Genomic DNA, 18,588 nt, shown 5'->3' with positions numbered 1-18,588 from the left:
AGTGGTAGCAGTCGCCCCTCCAACCAGTTGCCCAAGATCCGCCTGTATTGTTAAAGGCTCTTCAAAAGGGCTCGTCCAGGATTTGAACCCGGGACCTCTCGCACCCAAAGCGAGAATCATACCCCTAGACCAACGAGCCATTTATTTCAAGACATTGTTTTGCAGTCGCCAGCAATGACGGTGAGAATATGCATTGACAGGTCGATGTTGCCAGGCCACAGTGGATCACGTGAGTGTTGGTGGTATACTTGTGAGCATAGCTATCTTCCAAGCAGTTGACCAGGTTTCAGTTCAAATACTCTGTAATTCATCTGCTGAGTCTTTCAGATTCAATCTTCATTAGCTGTAACAGCAAGAAACAAATGAAGAAAGAACTAAATGTAGATTTTAACAATTAAAAAGTAGACATCAAAATCAATTGGATCTCATTTCATTTGATCCGATTGACGCACCGGTATGTGAATAAAAAAATAAAAAAACATTGGAATCTCTCAGTTTTAAATTAGAAATGTCACACATTTTGCACTGGATGCTTCTCAGTCCTACCATAACTGCTGATGTTACACCTCTGCATTTTTGGTGAAATGTGGCAGAGCGAGAGCAATGTTTGTCAAAACATGACACATCCCTAAAATCTGTCTTCTCATACGAATGTCTATAGCTTCAGAACGGTTTGACCTACAAAATAGTTTGCCCATTCTTTGGAAAGGGGAGACTCTCACAAACACAATGCTGTTCTCAGTTTTGCTCTACGACCCCCACAAGTGTCAAGGGACTTGTCCCGGTAAAAGGACAGGTTTTTTAACCAAGGAAGAAATTAATACATGTTGTGCGATGCTGAACCCACTAGTGCAGAGCACAATGGATTAGCAGTCCATTACCTTAATCACTTGTCCACCTGGTCCTGCGCTCCAGTGGTAGCAGTCGCCCCTCCAACCAGTTGCCCAAGATCCGCCTGTCTCACATTGTTAAAGGCTCTTCAAAAGGGCTCGTCCGGGATTTGAACCCGGGACCTCTCGCACCCAAAGCGAGAATCATACCCCTAGACCAACGAGCCATTTATTTCAAGACATTGTTTTGCAGTCGCCAGCAATGACGGTGAGAATATGCATTGACAGGTCGATGTTGCCAGGCCACAGTGGATCACGTGAGTGTTGGTGGTATACTTGTGAGCATAGCTATCTTCCAAGCAGTTGACCAGGTTTCAGTTCAAATACTCTGTAATTCATCTGCTGAGTCTTTCAGATTCAATCTTCATTAGCTGTAACAGCAAGAAACAAATGAAGAAAGAGCTAAATGTAGATCTTAATAATTAAAAAGTAGACATCAAAATCAATTGGATCTCATTTCATTTGATCCGATTGACGCACCGGTATGTGAATAAAAAAACAAAAAAACATTGGAATCTCTCAGTTTTAAATTAGAAATGTCACACATTTTGCACTGGATGCTTCTCAGTCCTACCATAACTGCTGATGTTACACCTCTGCATTTTTGGTGAAATGTGGCAGAGCGAGAGCAATGTTTGTCAAAACATGACACATCCCTAAAATCTGTATTCTCATACAAATGTCTATAGCTTCAGAACGGTTTGACCTACAAAATAGTTTGCCAATTCTTTGGAAAGGGGAGACTCTCACAAACACAATGCTGTTCTCCGTTTTGCTCTACGACCCCCACAAGTGTCAAGGGACTCGTCTGAAGGTAACCTATGTCCCGGTAAAAGGACATGTTTTTTAACCAAGGAAGAAATTAATACATGTTGTGCGATGCTGAACCCACTAGTGCAGAGCACAATGGATTAGCAGTCCATTGCCTTAATCACTTGTCCACCTGGTCCTGCGCTCCAGTGGTAGCAGTCGCCCCTCCAACCAGTTGCCCAAGATCCGCCTGTATTGTTAAAGGCTCTTCAAAAGGGCTCGTCCGGGATTTGAACCCGGGACCTCTCGCACCCAAAGCGAGAATCATACCCCTAGACCAACGAGCCATTTATTTCAAGACATTGTTTGCAGTCGCCAGCAATGACGGTGAGAATATGCATTGACAGGTCGATGTTGCCAGGCCACAGTGGATCACGTGAGTGTTGGGGTATACTTGTGAGCATAGCTATCTTCCAAGCAGTTGACCAGGTTTCAGTTCAAATACTCTGTAATTCATCTGCTGAGTCTTTCAGATTCAATCTTCATTAGCTGTAACAGCAAGAAACAAATGAAGAAAGAGCTAAATGTAGATTTTAACAATTAAAAAGTAGACATCAAAATCAATTGGATCTCATTTCATTTGATCCGATTGACGCACCGGTATGTGAATAAAAAAACTAAAAAACATTGGAATCTCTCAGTTTTAAATTAGAAATGTCACACATTTTGCACTGGATGCTTCTCAGTCCTACCATAACTGCTGATGTTACACCTCTGCATTTTTGGTGAAATGTGGCAGAGCGAGAGCAATGTTTGTCAAAACATGACACATCCCTAAAATCTGTATTCTCATACAAATGTCTATAGCTTCAGAACGGTTTGACCTACAAAATAGTTTGCCCATTCTTTGGAAAGGGGAGACTCTCACAAACATAATGCTGTTCTCAGTTTTGCTCTACGACCCCCACAAGTGTCAAGGGACTTGTCCCGGTAAAAGGACAGGTTTTTTAACCAAGGAAGAAATGAATACATGTTGTGCGATGCTGAACCCACTAGTGCAGAGCACAATGGATTAGCAGTCCATTACCTTAATCACTTGTCCACCTGGTCCTGCGCTCCAGTGGTAGCAGTCGCCCCTCCAACCAGTTGCCCAAGATCCGCCTGTCTCACATTGTTAAAGGCTCTTCAAAAGTGCTCGTCCGGGATTTGAACCCGGGACCTCTCGCACCCAAAGCGAGAATCATACCCCTAGACCAACGAGCCATTTATTTCAAGACATTGTTTTGCAGTCGCCAGCAATGACGGTGAGAATATGCATTGACAGGTCGATGTTGCCAGGCCACAGTGGATCACGTGAGTGTTGGTGGTATACTTGTGAGCATAGCTATCTTCCAAGCAGTTGACCAGGTTTCAGTTCAAATACTCTGTAATTCATCTCCTGAGTCTTTCAGATTCAATCTTCATTAGCTGTAACAGCAAGAAACAAATGAAGAAAGAGCTAAATGTAGATTTTAACAATTAAAAAGTAGACATCAAAATCAATTGGATCTCATTTCATTTGATCCGATTGACGCACCGGTATGTGAATAAAAAAATAAAAAAACATTGGAATCTCTCAGTTTTAAATTAGAAATGTCACACATTTTGCACTGGATGCTTCTCAGTCCTACCATAACTGCTGATGTACACCTCTGCATTTTGGTGAAATGTGGCAGAGCGAGAGCAATGTTTGTCAAAACATGACACATCCCTAAAATCTGTATTCTCATACTAATGTCTATAGCTTCAGAACGGTTTGACCTACAAAATAGTTTGCCCATTCTTTGGAAAGGGGAGACTCTCACAAACACAATGCTGTTCTCAGTTTTTGCTCTACGACCCCCCACAAGTGTCAAGGGACTCGTCTGAAGGTAACCTATGTCCCGGTAAAAGGACAGGTTTTTTAACCAAGTAAGAAATTAATACATGTTGTGAAATGCTGAACCCACTAGTGCAGAGCACAATGGATTAGCAGTCCATTACCTTAATCACTTGTCCACCTGGTCCTGCGCTCCAGTGGTAGCAGTCGCCCCTCCAACCAGTTGCCCAAGATCCGCCTGTCTCACATTGTTAAAGGCTCTTCAAAAGGTCTCGTCCGGGATTTGAACCCGGGACCTCTCGCACCCAAAGCGAGAATCATACCCCTAGACCAACGAGCCATTTATTTCAAGATATTGTTTTGCAGTCGCCAGCAATGACGGTGAAAATATGCATTGACAGGTCGATGTTGCCAGGCCACAGTGGATCACGTGAGTGTTGGTGGTATACTTGTGAGCATAGCTATCTTCCAAGCAGTTGACCAGGTTTCAGTTCAAATACTCTGTAATTCATCTCCTGAGTCTTTCAGATTCAATCTTCATTAGCTGTAACAGCAAGAAACAAATGAAGAAAGAGCTAAATGTAGATTTTAACAATTAAAAAAGTAGACATCAAAATCAATTGAATCTCATTTCATTGATCCGATTGACGCACCGGTATGTGAATAAAAAAACAAAAAAACATTGGAATCTCTCAGTTTTAAATTAGAAATGTCACACATTTTGCACTGGATGCTTCTCAGTCCTACCATAACTGCTGATGTTACACCTCTGCATTTTTGGTGAAATGTGGCAGAGCGAGAGCAATGTTTGTCAAAACATGACACATCCCTAAAATCTGTATTCTCATACAAATGTCTATAGCTTCAGAACGGTTTGACCTACAAAATAGTTTGCCCATTCTTTGGAAAGGGGAGACTCTCACAAACACAATGCTGTTCTCAGTTTTGCTCTACGACCCCCACAAGTGTCAAGGGACTTGTCCCGGTAAAAGGACAGGTTTTTTAACCAAGGAAGAAATTAATACATGTTGTGCGATGCTGAACCCACTAGTGCAGAGCACAATGGATTAGCAGTCCATTACCTTAATCACTTGTCCACCTGGTCCTGCGCTCCAGTGGTAGCAGTCGCCCCTCCAACCAGTTGCCCAAGATCCGCCTGTCTCACATTGTTAAAGGCTCTTCAAAAGGGCTCGTCCGGGATTTGAACCCGGGACCCTCTCGCACACCAAAGCGAGAATCATACTCCTAGACCAACGAGCCATTTATTTCAAGATATTGTTTTGCAGTCGCCAGCAATGACGGTGAGAATATGCATTGACAGGTCGATGTTGCCAGGCCACAGTGGATCACGTGAGTGTTGGTGGTATACTTGTGAGGCATAGCTATCTTCCAAGCAGTTGACCAGGTTTCAGTTCAAATACTCTGTAATTCATCTCCTGAGTCTTTCAGATTCAATCTTCATTAGCTGTAACAGCAAGAAACAAATGAAGAAAGAGCTAAATGTAGATTTTAACAATTAAAAAGTAGACATCAAAATCAATTGGATCTCATTTCATTTGATCCGATTGACGCACCGGTATGTGAATAAAAAAACAAAAAAACATTGGAATCTCTCAGTTTTAAATTAGAAATGTCACACATTTTGCACTGGATGCTTCTCAGTCCTACCATAACTGCTGATGTTACACCTCTGCATTTTTGGTGAAATGTGGCAGAGCGAGAGCAATGTTTGTCAAAACATGACACATCCCTAAAATCTGTATTCTCATACAAATGTCTATAGCTTCAGAACGGTTTGACCTACAAAATAGTTTGCCATTCTTTGGAAAGGGGAGACTCTCACAAACACAATGCTGTTCTCAGTTTTGCTCTACGACCCCCACAAGTGTCAAGGGACTCGTCTGAAGGTAACCTATGTCCCGGTAAAAGGACAGGTTTTTTAACCAAGGAAGAATTAATACATGTTGTGCGATGCTGAACCCACTAGTGCAGAGCACAATGGATTAGCAGTCCATTACCTTAATCACTTGTCCACCTGGTCCTGCGCTCCAGTGGTAGCAGTCGCCCCTCCAACCAGTTGCCCAAGATCCGCCTGTCTCACATTGTTAAAGGCTCTTCAAAAGGGCTCGTCCGGGATTTGAACCCGGGACCTCTCGCACCCAAAGCGAGAATCATACCCTAGACGAACGAGCCATTTATTTCAAGACATTGTTTTTGCAGTCGCCAGCAATGACGGTGAGAATATGCATTGACAGGTCGATGTTGCCAGGCCACAGTGGATCACGTGAGTGTTGGTGGTATACTTGTGAGCATAGCTATCTTCCAAGCAGTTGACCAGGTTTCAGTTCAAATACTCTGTAATTCATCTCCTGAGTCTTTCAGATTCAATCTTCATTAGCTGTAACAGCAAGAAACAAATGAAGAAAGAGCTAAATGTAGATTTTAACAATTAAAAAAGTAGACATCAAAATCAATTGGATCTCATTTCATTTGATCCGATTGACGCACCGGTATGTGAATAAAAAAACAAAAAAACATTGGAATCTCTCAGTTTTAAATTAGAAATGTCACACATTTTGCACTGGATGCTTCTCAGTCCTACCATCACTGCTGATGTTACACCTCTGCATTTTTGGTGAAATGTGGCAGAGCGAGAGCAATGTTTGTCAAAACATGACACATCCCTAAAATCTGTATTCTCATACAAATGTCTATAGCTTCAGAACGGTTTGACCTACAAAATAGTTTGCCCATTCTTTGGAAAGGGGAAGACTCACAAACACAATGCTGTTCTCAGTTTTGCTCTACGACCCCCACAAGTGTCAAGGGACTTGTCCCGGTAAAAGGACAGGTTTTTTAACCAAGGAAGAAATTAATACATGTTGGCGATGCTGAACCCACTAGTGCAGAGCACAATGGATTAGCAGTCCATTACCTTAATCACTTGTCCACCTGGTCCTGCGCTCCAGTGGTAGCAGTCGCCCCTCCAACCAGTTGCCCAAGATCCGCCTGTCTCACATTGTTAAAGGCTCTTCAAAAGGGCTCGTCTGGGATTTGAACCCGGGACCTCTCGCACCCAAAGCGAGAATCATACCCCTAGACGAACGAGCCATTTATTTCAAGACATTGTTTTGCAGTCGCCAGCAATGACGGTGAGAATATGCATTGACAGGTCGATGTTGCCAGGCCACAGTGGATCACGTGAGTGTTGGTGGTATACTTGTGAGCATAGCTATCTTCCAAGCAGTTGACCAGGTTTCAGTTCAAATACTCTGTAATTCATCTCCTGAGTCTTTCAGATTCAATCTTCATTAGCTGTAACAGCAAGAAACAAATGAAGAAAGAGCTAAATGTAGATTTTAACAATTAAAAAGTAGACATCAAAATCAATTGGATCTCATTTCATTTGATCCGATTGACGCACCGGTATGTGAATAAAAAAAACAAAAAACATTGGAATCTCTCAGTTTTAAATTAGAAATGTCACACATTTTGCACTGGATGCTTCTCAGTCCTACCATCACTGCTGATGTTACACCTCTGCATTTTTGGTGAAATGTGGCAGAGCGAGAGCAATGTTTGTCAAAACATGACACATCCCTAAAATCTGTATTCTCATACAAATGTCTATAGCTTCAGAACGGTTTGACCTACAAAATAGTTTGCCCATTCTTTGGAAAGGGGAGACTCACAAACACAATGCTGTTCTCAGTTTTGCTCTACGACCCCCACAAGTGTCAAGGGACTTGTCCCGGTAAAAGGACAGGTTTTTAACCAAGGAAGAAATTAATACATGTTGTGCGATGCTGAACCCACTAGTGCAGAGCACAATGGATTAGCAGTCCATTACCTTAAATCACTTGTCCACCTGGTCCTGCGCTCCAGTGGTAGCAGTCGCCCCTCCAACCAGTTGGCCCAAGATCCGCCTGTCTCACATTGTTAAAGGCTCTTCAAAAGGGCTCGTCCGGGATTTGAACCCGGGACCTCTCGCACCCAAAGCGAGAATCATACCCCTAGACCAACGAGCCATTTATTTCAAGATATTGTTTTGCAGTCGCCAGCAATGACGGTGAGAATATGCATTGACAGGTCGATGTTGCCAGGCCACAGTGGATCACGTGAGTGTTGGTGGTATACTTGTGAGCATAGCTATCTTCAAGCAGTTGACCAGGTTTCAGTTCAAATACTCTGTAATTCATCTCCTGAGTCTTTCAGATTCAATCTTCATTAGCTGTAACAGCAAGAAACAAATGAAGAAAGAGCTAAATGTAGATTTTAACAATTAAAAAGTAGACATCAAAATCAATTGGATCTCATTTCATTTGATCCGATGGACCGCACCGGTATGTGAATAAAAAAACAAAAAAACATTGGAATCTCTCAGTTTTAATTAGAAATGTCACACATTTTGCACTGGATGCTTCTCAGTCCTACCATAACTGCTGATGTTACACCTCTGCATTTTTGGTGAAATGTGGCAGAGCGAGAGCAATGTTTGTCAAAACATGACCATTCCCTAAAATCTGTATTCTCATACAAATGTCTATAGCTTCAGAACGGTTTGACCTACAAAATAGTTTGCCCATTCTTTGGAAAGGGGAGACTCTCACAAACACAATGCTGTTCTCAGTTTTGCTCTACGACCCCCACAAGTGTCAAGGGACTTGTCCCGGTAAAAGGACAGGGTTTTTTAACCAAGGAAGAAATTAATACATGTTGTGCGATGCTGAACCCACTAGTGCAGAGCACAATGGATTAGCAGTCCATTACCTTAATCACTTGTCCACCTGGTCCTGCGCTCCAGTGGTAGCAGTCGCCCCTCCAACCAGTTGCCCAAGATCCGCCTGTCTCACATTGTTAAAGGCTCTTCAAAAGGGCTCGTCCGGGATTTGAACCCGGGACCTCTCGCACCCAAAGCGAGAATCATACCCCTAGACCAACGAGCCATTTATTTCAAGACATTGTTTTGCAGTCGCCAGCAATGACGGTGAGAATATGCATTGACAGGTCGATGTTGCCAGGCCACAGTGGATCACGTGAGTGTTGGTGGTATACTTGTGAGCATAGCTATCTTCCAAGCAGTTGACCAGGTTTCAGTTCAAATACTCTGTAATTCATCTCCTGAGTCTTTCAGATTCAATCTTCATTAGCTGTAACAGCAAGAAACAAATGAAGAAAGAGCTAAATGTAGATTTTAACAATTAAAAAGTAGACATCAAAATCAATTGGATCTCATTTCATTTGATCCGATTGACGCACCGGTATGTGAATAAAAAAACAAAAAAACATTGGAATCTCTCAGTTTTAAATTAGAAATGTCACACATTTTGCACTGGATGCTTCTCAGTCCTACCATAACTGCTGATGTTACACCTCTGCATTTTTGGTGAAATGTGGCAGAGCGAGAGCAATGTTTGTCAAAACATGACACATCCCTAAAATCTGTATTCTCATACAAATGTCTATAGCTTCAGAACGGTTTGACCTACAAAATAGTTTGCCCATTCTTTGGAAAGGGGAGACTCTCACAAACACAATGCTGTTCTCAGTTTTGCTCTACGACCCCCACAAGTGTCAAGGGACTTGTCCCGGTAAAAGGACAGGTTTTTTAACCAAGGAAGAAATTAATACATGTTGTGCGATGCTGAACCCACTAGTGCAGAGCACAATGGATTAGCAGTCCATTACCTTAATCACTTGTCCACCTGGTCCTGCGCTCCAGTGGTAGCAGTCGCCCCTCCAACCAGTTGCCCAAGATCCGCCTGTCTCACATTGTTAAAGGCTCTTCAAAAGGGCTCGTCCGGATTTGAACCCGGGACCTCTCGCACCCAAAGCGAGAATCATACCCCTAGACCAACGAGCCATTTATTTCAAGACATTGTTTTGCAGTCGCCAGCAATGACGGTGAGAATATGCATTGACAGGTCGATGTTGCCAGGCCACAGTGGATCACGTGAGTGTTGGTGGTATACTTGTGAGCATAGCTATCTTCCAAGCAGTTGACCAGGTTTCAGTTCAAATACTCTGTAATTCATCTCCTGAGTCTTTCAGATTCAATCTTCATTAGCTGTAACAGCAAGAAACAAATGAAGAAAGAGCTAAATGTAGATTTTAACAATTAAAAAGTAGACATCAAAATCAATTGGATCTCATTTCATTTGATCCGATTGACGCACCGGTATGTGAATAAAAAAACAAAAAACATTGGAATCTCTCAGTTTTAAATTAGAAATGTCACACATTTTGCACTGGATGCTTCTCAGTCCTACCATAACTGCTGATGTTACACCTCTGCATTTTTGGTGAAATGTGGCAGAGCGAGAGCAATGTTTGTCAAACATGACACATCCCTAAAATCTGTATTCTCATACAAATGTCTATAGCTTCAGAACGGTTTGACCTACAAAATAGTTTGCCCATTCTTTGGAAAGGGGAGACTCTCACAAACACAATGCTGTTCTCAGTTTTGCTCTACGACCCCCACAAGTGTCAAGGGACTCGTCTGAAGGTACAGGTATTTCCCGGTAAAAACAGGTTTTAAACAGGAAGAATTATACATGTTGTGCGATGCTGAACCCACTAGTGCAGAGCACAATGGATTAGCAGTCCATTACCTTAATCACTTGTCCACCTGGTCCTGCGCTCCAGTGGTAGCAGTCGCCCCTCCAACCAGTTGCCCAAGATCCGCCTGTCTCACATTGTTAAAGGCTCTTCAAAAGGGCTCGTCCGGGATTTGAACCCGGGACCTCTCGCACCCAAAGCGAGAATCATACCCCTAGACCAACGAGCCATTTATTTCAAGACATTGTTTTGCAGTCGCCAGCAATGACGGTGAGAATATGCATTGACAGGTCGATGTTGCCAGGCCACAGTGGATCACGTGAGTGTTGGTGGTATACTTGTGAGCATAGCTATCTTCCAAGCAGTTGACCAGGTTTCAGTTCAAATACTCTGTAATTCATCTCCTGAGTCTTTCAGATTCAATCTTCATTAGCTGTAACAGCAAGAAACAAATGAAGAAAGAGCTAAATGTAGATTTTAACAATTAAAAAGTAGACATCAAAATCAATTGGATCTCATTTCATTTGATCCGATTGACGCACCGGTATGTGAATAAAAAACAAAAAAAACATTGGAATCTCTCAGTTTTAAATTAGAAATGTCACACATTTTGCACTGGATGCTTCTCAGTCCTACCATAACTGCTGATGTTACACCTCTGCATTTTTGGTGAAATGTGGCAGAGCGAGAGCAATGTTTGTCAAAACATGACACATCCCTAAAATCTGTATTCTCATACAAATGTCTATAGCTTCAGAACGGTTTGACCTACAAAATAGTTTGCCCATTCTTTGGAAAGGGGAGACTCTCACAAACACAATGCTGTTCTCAGTTTTGCTCTACGACCCCCACAAGTGTCAAGGGACTCGTCTGAAGGTAACCTATGTCCCGGTAAAAGGACAGGTTTTTTAACCAAGGAAGAAATTAATACATGTTGTGCGATGCTGAACCCACTAGTGCAGAGCACAATGGATTAGCAGTCCATTACCTTAATCACTTGTCCACCTGGTCCTGCGCTCCAGTGGTAGCAGTCGCCCCTCCAACCAGTTGCCCAAGATCCGCCTGTCTCACATTGTTAAAGGCTCTTTCAGGGATTTGAACCCGGGACCTCTCGCACCCAAAGCGAGAATCATACCCCTAGACCAACGAGCCATTTATTTCAAGACATTGTTTTGCAGTCGCCAGCAATGACGGTGAGAATATGCATTGACAGGTCGATGTTGCCAGGCCACAGTGGATCACGTGAGTGTTGGTGGTATACTTGTGAGCATAGCTATCTTCCAAGCAGTTGACCAGGTTTCAGTTCAAATACTCTGTAATTCATCTCCTGAGTCTTTCAGATTCAATCTTCATTAGCTGTAACAGCAAGAAACAAATGAAGAAAGAGCTAAATGTAGATTTTAACAATTAAAAAGTAGACATCAAAATCAATTGGATCTCATCATTTGATCCGATTGACGCACCGGTATGTGAATAAAAAAAAAAAACATTGGAATCTCTCAGTTTTAAATTAGAAATGTCACACATTTTGCACTGGATGCTTCTCAGTCCTACCATAACTGCTGATGTTACACCTCTGCATTTTTGGTGAAATGTGGCAGAGCGAGAGCAATGTTTGTCAAAACATGACACATCCCTAAAATCTGTATTCTCATACAAATGTCTATAGCTTCAGAACGGTTTGACCTACAAAATAGTTTGCCCATTCTTTGGAAAGGGAGACTCTCACAAACACAATGCTGTTCTCAGTTTTGCTCTACGACCCCCACAAGTGTCAAGGGACTTTGTCCCGGTAAAAGGACAGGTTTTTTAACCAAGGAAGAAATTAATACATGTTGTGCGATGCTGAACCCACTAGTGCAGAGCACAATGGATTAGCAGTCCATTACCTTAATCACTTGTCCACCTGGTCCTGCGCTCCAGTGGTAGCAGTCGCCCCTCCAACCAGTTGCCCAAGATCCGCCTGTCTCACATTGTTAAAGGCTCTTCAAAAGGGCTCGTCCGGGATTTGAACCCGGGACCTCTCGCACCCAAAGCGAGAATCATACCCCTAGACCAACGAGCCATTTATTTCAAGACATTGTTTTGCAGTCGCCAGCAATGACGGTGAGAATATGCATTGACAGGTCGATGTTGCCAGGCCACAGTGGATCACGTGAGTGTTGGTGGTATACTTGTGAGCATAGCTATCTTCCAAGCAGTTGACCAGGTTTCAGTTCAAATACTCTGTAATTCATCTCCTGAGTCTTTCAGATTCAATCTTCATTAGCTGTAACAGCAAGAAACAAATGAAGAAAGAGCTAAATGTAGATTTTAACAATTAAAAAGTAGACATCAAAATCAATTGGATCTCATTTCATTTGATCCGATTGACGCACCGGTATGTGAATAAAAAACAAAAAAACATTGGAATCTCTCAGTTTTAAATTAGAAATGTCACACATTTTGCACTGGATGCTTCTCAGTCCTACCATAACTGCTGATGTTACACCTCTGCATTTTTGGTGAAATGTGGCAGAGCGAGAGCAATGTTTGTCAAAACATGACACATCCCTAAAATCTGTATTCTCATACAAATGTCTATAGCTTCAGAACGGTTTGACCTACAAAATAGTTTGCCCATTCTTTGGAAAGGGGAGACTCTCACAAACACAATGCTGTTCTCAGTTTTGCTCTACGACCCCCACAAGTGTCAAGGGACTTGTCCCGGTAAAAGGACAGGTTTTTTAACCAAGGAAGAAATTAATACATGTTGTGCGATGCTGAACCCACTAGTGCAGAGCACAATGGATTAGCAGTCCATTACCTTAATCACTTGTCCACCTGGTCCTGCGCTCCAGTGGTAGCAGTCGCCCCTCCAACCAGTTGCCCAAGATCCGCCTGTCTCACATTGTTAAAGGCTCTTCAAAAGGGCTCGTCCGGGATTTGAACCCGGGACCTCTCGCACCCAAAGCGAGAATCATACCCCTAGACCAACGAGCCATTTATTTCAACATTGTTTTGCAGTCGCCAGCAATGACGGTGAGAATATGCATTGACAGGTCGATGTTGCCAGGCCACAGTGGATCACGTGAGTGTTGGTGGTATACTTGTGAGCATAGCTATCTTCCAAGCAGTTGACCAGGTTTCAGTTCAAATACTCTGTAATTCATCTCCTGAGTCTTTCAGATTCAATCTTCATTAGCTGTAACAGCAAGAAACAAATGAAGAAAGAGCTAAATGTAGATTTTAACAATTAAAAAGTAGACATCAAAATCAATTGGATCTCATTTCATTTGATCCGATTGACGCACCGGTATGTGAATAAAAACAAAAAAACATTGGAATCTCTCAGTTTTAAATTAGAAATGTCACACATTTTGCACTGGATGCTTCTCAGTCCTACCATAACTGCTGATGTTACACCTCTGCATTTTTGGTGAAATGTGGCAGAGCGAGAGCAATGTTTGTCAAAACATGACACATCCCTAAAATCTGTATTCTCATACAAATGTCTATAGCTTCAGAACGGTTTGACCTACAAAATAGTTTGCCCATTCTTTGGAAAGGGGAGACTCTCACAAACACAATGCTGTTCTCAGTTTTGCTCTACGACCCCCACAAGTGTCAAGGACTCGTCTGAAGGTACCTATGTCCCGGTAAAAGGACAGGTTTTTTAACCAAGGAAGAAATTAATACATGTTGTGCGATGCTGAACCCACTAGTGCAGAGCACAATGGATTAGCAGTCCATTACCTTAATCACTTGTCCACCTGGTCCTGCGCTCCAGTGGTAGCAGTCGCCCCTCCAACCAGTTGCCCAAGATCCGCCTGTCTCACATTGTTAAAGGCTCTTCAGGGATTTGAACCCGGGACCTCTCGCACCCAAAGCGAGAATCATACCCCTAGACCAACGAGCCATTTATTTCAAGACATTGTTTTGCAGTCGCCAGCAATGACGGTGAGAATATGCATTGACAGGTCGATGTTGCCAGGCCACAGTGGATCACGTGAGTGTTGGTGGTATACTTGTGAGCATAGCTATCTTCCAAGCAGTTGACCAGGTTTCAGTTCAAATACTCTGTAATTCATCTCCTGAGTCTTTCAGATTCAATCTTCATTAGCTGTAACAGCAAGAAACAAATGAAGAAAGAGCTAAATGTAGATTTTAACAATTAAAAAGTAGACATCAAAATCAATTGGATCTCATTTCATTTGATCCGATTGACGCACCGGTATGTGAATAAAAAACAAAAAAACATTGGAATCTCTCAGTTTTAAATTAGAAATGTCACACATTTTGCACTGGATGCTTCTCAGTCCTACCATAACTGCTGATGTTACACCTCTGCATTTTTGGTGAAATGTGGCAGAGCGAGAGCAATGTTTGTCAAAACATGACACATCCCTAAAATCTGTATTCTCATACAAATGTCTATAGCTTCAGAACGGTTTGACCTACAAAATAGTTTGCCCATTCTTTGGAAAGGGGAGACTCTCACAAACACAATGCTGTTCTCAGTTTTGCTCTACGACCCCCACAAGTGTCAAGGGACTCGTCTGAAGGTAACCTATGTCCCGGTAAAAGGACAGGTTTTTTACCAAGGAAGAAATTAATACATGTTGTGCGATGCTGAACCCACTAGTGCAGAGCACAATGGATTAGCAGTCCATTACCTTAATCACTTGTCCACCTGGTCCTGCGCTCCAGTGGTAGCAGTCGCCCCTCCAACCAGTTGCCCAAGATCCGCCTGTCTCACATTGTTAAAGGCTCTTCAAAAGGGATTTGAACCCGGGACCTCTCGCACCCAAAGCGAGAATCATACCCCTAGACCAACGAGCCATTTATTTCAAGACATTGTTTTGCAGTCGCCAGCAATGACGGTGAGAATATGCATTGACAGGTCGATGTTGCCAGGCCACAGTGGATCACGTGAGTGTTGGTGGTATACTTGTGAGCATAGCTATCTTCCAAGCAGTTGACCAGGTTTCAGTTCAAATACTCTGTAATTCATCTCCTGAGTCTTTCAGATTCAATCTTCATTAGCTGTAACAGCAAGAAACAAATGAAGAAAGAGCTAAATGTAGATTTTAACAATTAAAAAGTAGACATCAAAATCAATTGGATCTCATTTTTTCCGATTGACGCACCGGTATGTGAATAAAAAACAAAAAAACATTGGAATCTCTCAGTTTTAAATTAGAAATGTCACACATTTTGCACTGGATGCTTCTCAGTCCTACCATAACTGCTGATGTTACACCTCTGCATTTTTGGTGAAATGTGGCAGAGCGAGAGCAATGTTTGTCAAAACATGACACATCCCTAAAATCTGTATTCTCATACAAATGTCTATAGCTTCAGAACGGTTTGACCTACAAAATAGTTTGCCCATTCTTTGGAAAGGGGAGACTCTCACAAACACAATGCTGTTCTCAGTTTTGCTCTACGACCCCCACAAGTGTCAAGGGACTCGTCTGAAGGTAACCTATGTCCCGGTAAAAGGACAGGTTTTTTAACCAAGGAAGAAATTAATACATGTTGTGCGATGCTGAACCCACTAGTGCAGAGCACAATGGATTAGCAGTCCATTACCTTAATCACTTGTCCACCTGGTCCTGCGCTCCAGTGGTAGCAGTCGCCCCTCCAACCAGTTGCCCAAGATCCGCCTGTCTCACATTGTTAAAGGCTCTTCAAAAGGGCTCGTCCGGATTTGAACCCGGGACCTCTCGCACCCAAAGCGAGAATCATACCCCTAGACCAACGAGCCATTTATTTCAAGACATTGTTTTGCAGTCGCCAGCAATGACGGTGAGAATATGCATTGACAGGTCGATGTTGCCAGGCCACAGTGGATCACGTGAGTGTTGGTGGTATACTTGTGAGCATAGCTATCTTCCAAGCAGTTGACCAGGTTTCAGTTCAAATACTCTGTAATTCATCTCCTGAGTCTTTCAGATTCAATCTTCATTAGCTGTAACAGCAAGAAACAAATGAAGAAAGAGCTAAATGTAGATTTTAACAATTAAAAAGTAGACATCAAAATCAATTGGATCTCATTTCATTTGATCCGATTGACGCACCGGTATGTGAATAAAAAACAAAAAAACATTGGAATCTCTCAGTTTTAAATTAGAAATGTCACACATTTTGCACTGGATGCTTCTCAGTCCTACCATAACTGCTGATGTTACACCTCTGCATTTTTGGTGAAATGTGGCAGAGCGAGAGCAATGTTTGTCAAAACATGACACATCCCTAAAATCTGTATTCTCATACAAATGTCTATAGCTTCAGAACGGTTTGACCTACAAAATAGTTTGCCCATTCTTTGGAAAGGGGAGACTCTCACAAACACAATGCTGTTCTCAGTTTTGCTCTACGACCCCCACAAGTGTCAAGGGACTCGTCTGAAGGTAACCTATGTCCCGGTAAAAGGACAGGTTTTTTAACCAAGGAAGAAATTAATACATGTTGTGCGATGCTGAACCCACTAGTGCAGAGCACAATGGATTAGCAGTCCATTACCTTAATCACTTGTCCACCTGGTCCTGCGCTCCAGTGGTAGCAGTCGCCCCTCCAACCAGTTGCCCAAGATCGCCTGTCTCACATTGTTAAAGGCTCTTCAAAAGGGCTCGTCCGGATTTGAACCCGGGACCTCTCGCACCCAAAGCGAGAATCATACCCCTAGACCAACGAGCCATTTATTTCAAGACATTGTTTTGCAGTCGCCAGCAATGACGGTGAGAATATGCATTGACAGGTCGATGTTGCCAGGCCACAGTGGATCACGTGAGTGTTGGTGGTATACTTGTGAGCATAGCTATCTTCCAAGCAGTTGACCAGGTTTCAGTTCAAATACTCTGTAATTCATCTGCTGAGTCTTTCAGATTCAATCTTCATTAGCTGTAACAGCAAGAAACAAATGAAGAAAGAGCTAAATGTAGATTTTAACAATTAAAAAGTAGACATCAAAATCAATTGGATCTCATTTCATTTGATCCGATTGACGCACCGGTATGTGAATAAAAAACAAAAAAAACATTGGAATCTCTCAGTTTTAAATTAGAAATGTCACACATTTTGCACTGGATGCTTCTCAGTCCTACCATAACTGCTGATGTTACACCTCTGCATTTTTGGTGAAATGTGGCAGAGCGAGAGCAATGTTTGTCAAAACATGACACATCCCTAAAATCTGTATTCTCATACAAATGTCTATAGCTTCAGAACGGTTTGACCTACAAAATAGTTTGCCCATTCTTTGGAAAGGGGAGACTCTCACAAACACAATGCTGTTCTCAGTTTTGCTCTACGACCCCCACAAGTGTCAAGGGACTCGTCTGAAGGTAACCTATGTCCCGGTAAAAGGACAGGTTTTTTAACCAAGGAAGAAATTAATACATGTTGTGCGATGCTGAACCCACTAGTGCAGAGCACAATGGATTAGCAGTCCATTACCTTAATCACTTGTCCACCTGGTCCTGCGCTCCAGTGGTAGCAGTCGCCCCTCCAACCAGTTGCCCAAGATCCGCCTGTCTCACATTGTTAAAGGCTCTTCAAAAGGGCTCGTCCGGGATTTGAACCCGGGACCTCTCGCACCCAAAGCGAGAATCATACCCCTAGACCAACGAGCCATTTATTTCAAGACATTGTTTTGCAGTCGCCAGCAATGACGGTGAGAATATGCATTGACAGGTCGATGTTGCCAGGCCACAGTGGATCACGTGAGTGTTGGTGGTATACTTGTGAGCATAGCTATCTTCCAAGCAGTTGACCAGGTTTCAGTTCAAATACTCTGTAATTCATCTCCTGAGTCTTTCAGATTCAATCTTCATTAGCTGTAACAGCAAGAAACAAATGAAGAAAGAGCTAAATGTAGATTTTAACAATTAAAAAGTAGACATCAAAATCAATTGGATCTCATTTCATTTGATCCGATTGACGCACCGGTATGTGAATAAAAAAAAAAAAACATTGGAATCTCTCAGTTTTAAATTAGAAATGTCACACATTTTGCACTGGATGCTTCTCAGTCCTACCATAACTGCTGATGTTACACCTCTGCATTTTTGGTGAAATGTGGCAGAGCGAGAGCAATGTTTGTCAAAACATGACACATCCCTAAAATCTGTATTCTCATACAAATGTCTATAGCTTCAGAACGGTTTGACCTACAAAATAGTTTGCCCATTCTTTGGAAAGGGAGACTCTCACAAACACAATGCTGTTCTCAGTTTTGCTCTACGACCCCCACAAGTGTCAAGGGACTCGTCTGAAGGTAACCTATGTCCCGGTAAAAGGACAGGTTTTTTAACCAAGGAAGAAATTAATACATGTTGTGCGATGCTGAACCCACTAGTGCAGAGCACAATGGATTAGCAGTCCATTACCTTAATCACTTGTCCACCTGGTCCTGCGCTCCAGTGGTAGCAGTCGCCCCTCCAACCAGTTGCCCAAGATCCGCCTGTCTCACATTGTTAAAGGCTCTTCAAAAGGGCTCGTCCAAGGACCTCTCACAAACACAATGCTGTTCTCAGTTTTGCTCTA

General features: G+C 42.6%; 12 non-coding genes across 12 annotated transcripts; all 12 read right to left on the bottom strand.

Annotated features, from left to right (window-relative positions):
* Positions 1-67: 67 nt before the first annotated feature.
* On the bottom strand, positions 68-139 carry trnap-ugg. Its single transcript has one exon. It is a non-coding gene; the product is annotated as a tRNA-Pro (tRNA).
* Positions 140-985: 846 nt separating this feature from the next.
* trnap-ugg lies at positions 986-1,057 on the bottom strand. The gene has a single exon. It is a non-coding gene; the product is annotated as a tRNA-Pro (tRNA).
* Positions 1,058-1,915: 858 nt separating this feature from the next.
* trnap-ugg lies at positions 1,916-1,987 on the bottom strand. The gene has a single exon. It is a non-coding gene; the product is annotated as a tRNA-Pro (tRNA).
* An 843-nt stretch (positions 1,988-2,830) lies between these two features.
* trnap-ugg lies at positions 2,831-2,903 on the bottom strand. The gene has a single exon. It is a non-coding gene; the product is annotated as a tRNA-Pro (tRNA).
* Positions 2,904-3,765: 862 nt separating this feature from the next.
* On the bottom strand, positions 3,766-3,838 carry trnap-ugg. Its single transcript has one exon. It is a non-coding gene; the product is annotated as a tRNA-Pro (tRNA).
* Positions 3,839-6,537: 2,699 nt separating this feature from the next.
* On the bottom strand, positions 6,538-6,609 carry trnap-ugg. Its single transcript has one exon. It is a non-coding gene; the product is annotated as a tRNA-Pro (tRNA).
* Positions 6,610-7,454: 845 nt separating this feature from the next.
* Positions 7,455-7,526, bottom strand: trnap-ugg. The gene has a single exon. It is a non-coding gene; the product is annotated as a tRNA-Pro (tRNA).
* An 846-nt stretch (positions 7,527-8,372) lies between these two features.
* On the bottom strand, positions 8,373-8,444 carry trnap-ugg. Its single transcript has one exon. It is a non-coding gene; the product is annotated as a tRNA-Pro (tRNA).
* A 1,772-nt stretch (positions 8,445-10,216) lies between these two features.
* On the bottom strand, positions 10,217-10,288 carry trnap-ugg. The gene has a single exon. It is a non-coding gene; the product is annotated as a tRNA-Pro (tRNA).
* A 1,764-nt stretch (positions 10,289-12,052) lies between these two features.
* Positions 12,053-12,124, bottom strand: trnap-ugg. The gene has a single exon. It is a non-coding gene; the product is annotated as a tRNA-Pro (tRNA).
* Positions 12,125-12,969: 845 nt separating this feature from the next.
* trnap-ugg lies at positions 12,970-13,041 on the bottom strand. Its single transcript has one exon. It is a non-coding gene; the product is annotated as a tRNA-Pro (tRNA).
* A 4,562-nt stretch (positions 13,042-17,603) lies between these two features.
* Positions 17,604-17,675, bottom strand: trnap-ugg. Its single transcript has one exon. It is a non-coding gene; the product is annotated as a tRNA-Pro (tRNA).
* Positions 17,676-18,588: the final 913 nt, after the last annotated feature.

Source organism: Oncorhynchus mykiss, unplaced genomic scaffold (assembly GCF_013265735.2).
Source record: "Oncorhynchus mykiss isolate Arlee unplaced genomic scaffold, USDA_OmykA_1.1 un_scaffold_624, whole genome shotgun sequence".
Classification (NCBI taxonomy): Eukaryota; Metazoa; Chordata; class Actinopteri; order Salmoniformes; family Salmonidae; genus Oncorhynchus; species Oncorhynchus mykiss.
The sequence above is the reverse complement of the archived record's forward strand: the minus strand, read 5'-3'. Positions and strand labels throughout refer to the sequence as shown.